General features: G+C 46.0%; 1 protein-coding gene across 1 annotated transcript in view; it reads right to left on the reverse strand.

The window, feature by feature from the left end:
- The window catches only part of GNG12 (guanine nucleotide binding protein (G protein), gamma 12), an 89,173-nt gene that overhangs the window by 78,732 nt on the left and 2,250 nt on the right, over nt 1-8,191 (reverse strand). The window contains exon 2 of the mRNA XM_006766909.2: nt 6,125-6,177. The gene's annotated coding sequence lies outside the window, so the exon portion shown is untranslated. The remainder of the gene's footprint in view (nt 1-6,124; nt 6,178-8,191) is intronic.

Genomic DNA, 8,191 nt, shown 5'->3' on the forward strand with positions numbered 1-8,191 from the left:
TTTTATTCTCCCAGGAAGGAATCCTGCGGGAAATGTATGCACCCCTCCCCCTTAATAATGCCTGTTAGTGCTTGGGACAGTTTATTTCTACGCACCAGGGAAAAAAGCAAACAGAACTGTCAAAAAGTTTTTTCTTACATAAAAATTACATGAAATGACAAATTAGGCACAAACATATAAAAATATGACCAATAAGCATTAGATACCTCTGCCAAATATTGAAAAAGAAATCACAGTAACTCAGAAGGTGTTTGTACACTCTTTTCTTTCCACATCCTTCTTTTGTGGAAAAACAGCCCCCAAATAGGCAATTAATCTGATGTAACACCCTCTTAACATGCCATTTCCTGTAGTGCAGCTCAGAGTTGCTAACCAGAGAAAGGTAAAAAAACACACAACAAAACACTATTATGAGCATCACTAATATGAATGCCAGGATTGTCCCTCCACTTGGGAGATCGGAAACAATGAGGGTGACAAACACTCATCCAGGGACACAAATGAACGTCCACTTGGCGAACAAAAGACAGATTTTCAATATGAAAGCACTTATTAAGAAAACACAATCCAAGCTACATATTCGGGTCATGTCTCTATTGAAAGAAATCTACGTTTCTATGAAAGTTGAAGCGTTTGTTTTTTTTTGTGGCCCGCTTAAACTTAAACCTTGTTTATTTGGCCCATGTTAGCCTTTGAGTTTGCCCTACGGGGCTCATTTTAAGCAGTTCTCCATTTCTCCTCCAGGGGGCGAAGTTGGCCAGCATTTCGCTGAAAAGGGACCTTATTTTCAAACTTGGATTTTCAGGTAGTGTTAGAAAGATGCTCGCATATAAAAAGGCCTTTCCCTCCTCCCACTCCTTCTCAATACACTGAATCCTGGGTGATTAGAAAAGCACTTCAGGCCTTTTGTGGAATGAGAGGGAAGGGCCATGATTAAGGGCCAAGAGTGAGCAGAACACTTCATCCGCACAGTTCTAGACGGGCTGGCCCATTCTCCTACAGCTTGAGATCAGGATTACGGTTTTGCCAAAACTGACATCGCTTCAAGGATACGCCTCTTCTTTTTTCTTTCTTTGGAGAAGTTTTCGCTGGGCCTCTATTGGACAGCTGATACCGCCCTCATGCAGGCAGGCCTGGCTCCCTCCTACCCGCTCCTCTGCAGGGGCTCCCTCGGATCAACCACAAAGTCTGGAGGTCTGAGAACACCTCCCCTGCCTTCCTGCAGTGATGGTGGGACCTTCCCACTCTGTGGAGGGTGTCTGGTGGCCAGGAAGGACCCCAGACGGCAATTCCTCAATGCGCCCCCCGCCCCCTCATTTACGTAAAGGGTTAGGAGCTCCCAGGGGAACTCAGGTTCAGGTGCAGAAGATGACACACACGGGGCAAAGCCTATTCTCGAGGGAGAAGGCAACTGGAGATTTAGTGTCTTGGTGATAGTGAAACAGAGCTGAGGGAAAGACCCAAAGAGGGTGACAGTTCTCCCTGGCCCAGGGACAGATGCAGTGTTTGTGGGTCCTGAGCCTTATGTAATGTTTTAGAAAAGGAATGCAAACGTTAGGACTATCACATGAGCTACAGGCTCCGGAGGGGTCCTTGGCACTGCCAGGCCCTGAAGCCTAAGCTCCATGCTGGCACTGCTCTGCCGCTGGCCCTGCGGGTGGAGGAGCATTGGTGAGAGGTTTCCCTTGTTCACACAATGCCAGCGTGAGGTCCTGAGGCTCAGCTGAGGAGCTGGGGAGCCATGCAGGTGGTCGGTGGCCTGGAGTCTCCCTTCGGTTCTGCTCCCTCTCACACTGCCCCAAGCACATAGCAGATGCTCAATAAACACTTGTTGACCAACCAATGGGAGTGGCTGCACTGCTTCCCTTAAAATATATATATATATATATATATATTTTTTTTAATCCTCACCTGAGGATATGCTTATTGATTTGAGAGATAGCGAAATAGCAATGTAAGAGAGAAACATTGATCAGTTGCCCCCCATAAGCACCCTGACCAGGTATCGAACCTGCAACCTAGGTATGTGCCCTGACCAGGAATCAAACCCACAATCTTTCTGGTGTATGGGATGACGCTCCAACCAACCGAGCCAGCCGGGGTGTCTCTGGAGGTCAGAGGGGCACATGCTACAAGCCTTGACTTTGCAGAGTTCATAAACTCTGGATGGAGCCCTGATTAACATGGCCCCATGAAGCACCGGAAATCAGCTCTCAGATCAAGAGACACTATGTCATGAGCATGAAAAATGGCCACTGAGCACAGTGTTTCCAAATACCAGCTTCCTCTTGGGGTTATTGTCAAGTGCACTTCGTGTGACGGTGGAGAAAACCCACCCAGAGACGAGGCGCAAGGCCTCTCTGTGGTTTTGGAGACCAGGGTGCCAGCGAAAGCCTGGCTGCCACTCAGAATCTCTCCCACCCAGGCAGATTTCCTCAGGCCCCACGCATGGGGCGTTCCCGGAGCCAGGCCGAGCTTCACAGCAGCAACACCTTTCCCACAATTCCAAGTTATCCGACATCCGAATGGGATGCTCAGGAGGGCGCGCCCCGCCTGGACAGGCTTCCAGCGCAGGATGACGGACAGCGTGCACGGGGCCGAAGAGGATGCCTTGCGCTGGGGAATTACAGTGACGATCACAAGAGCCTAAAGGGGACGTTTCCACGGCCGCATCAAGATTCAACAGATGGGAAATTCCAGAGCAAGGGGCCAGGCCATTTTGTGTAAATCTTAAAGCAGTTGGCCTCGCTGGCAGAAAGACCCAGAAGGAGAACATAAACGGGCTCAGGACGGTGGAAAGGGATGGGGCATTTTGAGGCAGATTCCTCAGAAATGCTCAGATCCTGGCCTCCCGAAGGTGGGTGGGTGGAGGGGGCCTTGGAGAGAGGGTTTCAAAGGCAACATCTGGAGGGCTTGGTATGCGCCTCCTGGAGTGTGGGGACTGGTATGTGACACCTGCCTGAGAAACCAAGTGTGAGTTGGGGAGGGAGGGGACAAAGTGGCCTAGTCAAAGGCGAGAGAGGACAGAGTGACTGCTTGTCCTCTCCCCTCATGGGGGGGCAGGGGGCGGTTAAAGGAATATCATTAACTCTGGGCACCAGGAAGGCCAGCCTGGGGGTCTTTAAAAACAGGTTCTACCCAAGAGGGCTTCAGCCTGAGGGTGAGAGGCCCCCAAAGAGAACATCTGAATGGAAGCCAGAAGCTGCTGGCAGACGTAGCAGCTGCAGAAGGAGAGGCACTGCCGAGTCCTGGGAGGTCCCGGACGGAAAGTTCCAGTGGGGTCCTTGAGAAAGCCACAGAAGCAGCCAAGAGAGCAGAGTCCCTTCCCTGTTAGCCAGGCTCAGAGAACCCAGTGCAAGGTGGGAAGGGAGCAGTCAGGTAAGAACTTTCTCTCTCTGCCCGCCTGCACCTGGGGAGGCCTGGGGCGGTGGGTGGGCAGCTGGAGGAGGGGACCTCACTGGCAAGATGGAGGAAAGTCTCCTCTTGGAATGAATACTGACTGTCCCTAGAATATGGCGAGCATTTCCAGGTTCCAAAGTGAGTGAGTGAGTGTGTGTGTGTGTGTGTGTGTGTGTGTGTGTCACTTAAAGTGGCCTTAGGACTTTTCATTACCTAAGAGTAACCAGAAAAGTCATAGGCCTGACCAAGTTTTTATCAGGAATCCGGGGAGAACACAGCCCGTTGAATAACTTTAGAGGAACAGTGGGAGACGAGAATAAAGCTGCATCTTAGTTATGTGCCACAAGTCACACTGTGCCATGTGCTAGTGACAGCTAACCTTCACTAAGCACTGACTATGTGCGAGGCACAGGTCAAGATCTTTACAGAGCTTCTTACATCATTCAGTCCCCCTAACAACTCCATCAGGCTGGTATTATTATCCCCTTTTCAAATGAAGGGGATTTGTAAATTTCCCCTTCAGAGAGGTTAGGCAGTTTTCCCAGAGTCACACAGAAAGATAAGTAAAGCAGTAGCCTGGACTCGGCCTCATGTCTGACCTCTAACCCTGAACTCTTTTATCGTCCCAGGTGAGTGGATTTCAGCAGATAGTTGTGACCGAAGCAGGACAGGGACTTGGGTCCTGCTCCTCTTTCTCAGGTGTCCTTGAGCTAGAAAACCAAAGGGCGGAGTCCAAAAACCACTGCATTTTGTGATCTTAGTGGTCACTCCCAACTCTGAGATTCTATGACTCTATCATCTGGAGGTGGGAAGGTGGAGACAGGTGGGCCCAGAACAGCAGACATAAAGAAAAAGAGAAACTTAGAGTCTGTATCCGGTGTTTCCAGGGAGACAGCTGGAAGGAGTTGGTTCCAGCAGGTGGTACTATACACAGACCCGAGGTTCGCAGAATTATAGTCATGTGTATTAAGTATATAGTTCCATAATGCATGTAAAACACTTAGCATTGAGCCTGGCACCAAAGTAAGCATTAGGTACATGGCAACTACAACTCTGAAGAGTTGACATATATGCCTAAAAACCTCAACATGTAATTTAATGCAACATACTCAGCCACTGACATCACTGTCTCCGCTCCATAAGGAGCTATGTTTATCATGGACGCTAAACTTCACTAGTGGAGCCAGGACAAGAAATGAACACATAAAATTACACCAGCCAAATCTAAAACAATTCAAATAAGTCTGAAGCCATGGCTCTTAAGCAGCAAGGGACCATGGAATCCTATGAGAAATGATAGAAGCATGATCCTTTTCTCCAGTAAAAAAGTAAATAATAATAATTATAGAAGCCCATTCGTTGATTCCTTCCATGGATTATAGATCCACTGAAGACCATACATTGTCTCCAGGTTAATATCCACTCCTATGGGTCCTGAGGTCCTCGGGTCAAAAGCTATCTACCTGCAATGGAACCATTTATTCTCATCCTCTCCGAATGCTCGCTGTGGCTAGTCTGATCATGACACGGAATTTGCAATGGGTAGTCAATGTAATTGATGCTGAATCGAAGTTTAAACCTTTCAAGGTTAGTGGACCCCAAATTAAGAATTTCTAAATCAGTGGACTCTGGTACCTAGAAATTTTATCTTTTCTTCCTTCTTCTGGTGGAAAAAAAATCCACCTTTTTACATAGGGGACCCCATTCCCTGTGATTCTGGTGCTATTACCTTCTCTCAAGGAACACATAAACAAGGCATGGCCAATAGGTATTGCTTATTGTCTACTACCTACTTCTGGCTAAGTTGATTCAGGCAAGAAATCTGAACTGAGCCCATTTTGAATGCTCCTTGGGCCCTAGCCAGTTTTGCTCAGTGGATAGAGCACCGGCTGGTGAACTGAAGGGTCCTCGGATTCAATTCTGGTCATGGACAGACATATAAGTAAGTCCCACCTGAAACCAAAAGAATCACACAGCTGAGCTCAGCCCAAATCGCCAATCCGCAGAATTGTGGGATGAAGAAGTGATTGTCATTTTGCATCAGTAAATTTCAGCTCAATTTTTTGGTTGTGAATTTGGGAATGGTATGTTATGCGGCAAAAGCTATCTGCTACACACTGCAAATAACAGCACTGCCACAATATCAGGGAGTGATATCACATGAAAGCCCCCAAAGCTTTTTCACTTATAAAGTATATTACTTTCCTAGACCTAAAGGCAGTTTTCTACCCCAGAACTCTTCTCTCACAACAATCACATTCAGGTTCAAAGAGAGATGAGAGAAAAAATAGAGCAATAAGAAAGCTAATATGTCATAGCTGTGAGCCAATTTTCATTACAACACACTGCAAGGGACTGTCTGCATTCCTTGGCTGAAGTGACACTGTTGTTGTGGATACTGCTTGAAACAAGCAGACCATCAACAGGGGCCTGGAAATAGTTCCATTACAAAAGAAAAAATTTTATTTTATTTTAATAGTATTTGGCACATAATCCCAGATCTGTTCCCTGATCATGATCCTAGCAAAAGAAAAATGGATTGATTTTTTTTTTCTTTTTAAGGCATGAAAACTTCTTAAATCATTTCAGGGAGAGGAAAAATAGTGTGAATAAATAGACATCTAATCATAGTACTGGTAGAGATGCATCTAATTTAGAAGTGTGAATGTCATTTCAAAAATAATGTCAAACAGTCACTTTGTTTTAAAAGTGAAAGAGAACTTACCAGTCAGACTGTGTGTGGCCCACCGTTTTCGGGTTTCAAGTGGAGGAGTGAATCTGAAACAGAATTAAACAGAACACTCCCTAAGTAAATCACATTTGGAATCACTTTCGGTCCCAAGTGACTGACATAATGTTGAGTGGTTATTCTTTTAGTTTAAAGATGAGCACAGCCTTTTCTGGCTCCGGATGGAATAGGGGGAGTTTATCGCCGACATATTTCAACTTCCTGAAGAGAAAGCAATCTCTCATCCACTTCAGGGAGTGCTGAAAGGCTGAGCCCAGTATAACTATAAATGGTAGTGTTTTCATCCCAAACCCCTCCAAGTGAGCAGAAGCTTCCCTCGTTATTGCTCTTGCCTTCAACCCTCAATCCCCTTCTGCTAGGACCAAGCCATGGCTCCTCGAAGGAACTAATTTAAAAAATGGCCGGTCCAATAGAACTTGAATGGCAATGGGAGGCATGTACAAGGCTTCCCAATAGTGGCCACCTTATCGCAACCACAAAATGTTGTTTTCGTGATCATGGTGAGCCTAAGGCAATGCTGCTCAGTAGAAATATAAAACAAGCCACGTATATAACTTCATATTTTCTAGTAGCCACAAGAAGCAAGCAAAAGAAACCGACAAAATTAATTTTAATAATACATTTCCTTTAACCGAATTTATTAAAAATATTATTTCATCGTAACCAGTATAAAAATTATTCATGAGACATTTTACTGTGTTTTTTCATGCTAAATCTTTAAGACCCAGTACATCTCAACTCAGGCTAGTCACACTTCCAGTACTTAACAGTCACGGGAGCCGGTGACTACCCCACCAGACAGTACAGACGCAGAGAATCTATTCCTGGCCGCCAGGTACTGGCAGGGCTCCAAAGTGAGTCAAATGCATATGGAGATTTTACTCATCTATTTTCCTGCTCCTAGTAATCCACATTATCCCATTCATGATGTCATTTCAGTAGAAATAATAATGTAATAATACTTATATAGCACTTACTCTGTGCCAGGAACTGTTCTTGGCATGTTCCTATGTCACCTAAATTAATCCTCACAATAACTTCATGAGGGAAGCATATGATAGCATTCCCATTTTGTAATGAGGAAACTGAGGCACAGGGAGACTGAGTAACTTACTCAAGGTTATAAGACGGTGATAGAGCTGGGATTCTAATCCACACAGCCTGGCCCCTACCCCCTGCCCCGTCTCCCCCTACGGCCATGTCCTCAGCCACTATACTTGCAATTAAATTTGAATGGCTCAGTATAAGATAATTGCTTTCAGTTTTAATTATAACCTCCAAGTGATCCAAGGCTGCTCTCATGATACACGGCCAGATAATAGCAGTGATGGCAGATGGAAGAGTGGATGTGCTAGCAAGTTAACAATTTGGGGTAAGAACACAAAAACCACAAGCAGGCCTGGGGTCAAAAGGTGGCACTGGGTCTGGGAGCCTATTCGGATGACCACGGTGGGGTGCAGGGGAAGGGAAATGTGAAGGCTCTGGAAAATGTTGTCTTCATGATTTTTCCAAGAGAAGGATCTATCACTTTCATCCGATTCTCAAAGGGGTAAGACAGCCATCCCCGTATCTGTCTTAGCAGGGGTAGGGAGTAAGAGAGGAAGGATCAGGTAGAAAGGAATCAAGGAAACAGATCCTTTCCACTTTATTAATCTGTGGTCCCAAAGAAATCACATCTGGTGAGAAATATCAGGTCCACATATGGGCACTCCCTATCCCAGTGGTCGGCAAACTCATTAGTCAACAGAGCCAAATATCAACAGTACAACGATTGAAATTTCTTTTGAGAGCCAAATTTTTTAAACTTAAAACTATATAGGTAGGTACATTGTTATTAACTTAATTAGGGTACTCCTAAGGCTTAGGAAGAGCCACACTCAAGGGGCCAAAGAGCCGCATGTGGCTCGCGAGCCGCAGTTTGCCGACCACGGCCCTATCCAAATCATAGTGAAGGAGGTTGGTCAGTGACACTTAGAATCAACAGGCTACAGGCCGAGGCCACTGAGAGACGCTGCTGCCCAGTCTTGCATGCTGAGCGCCGAA

This window comes from Myotis davidii, unplaced genomic scaffold (assembly GCF_000327345.1).
Source record: "Myotis davidii unplaced genomic scaffold, ASM32734v1 scaffold122, whole genome shotgun sequence".
In the NCBI taxonomy this organism is placed as follows: domain Eukaryota; kingdom Metazoa; phylum Chordata; class Mammalia; order Chiroptera; family Vespertilionidae; genus Myotis; species Myotis davidii.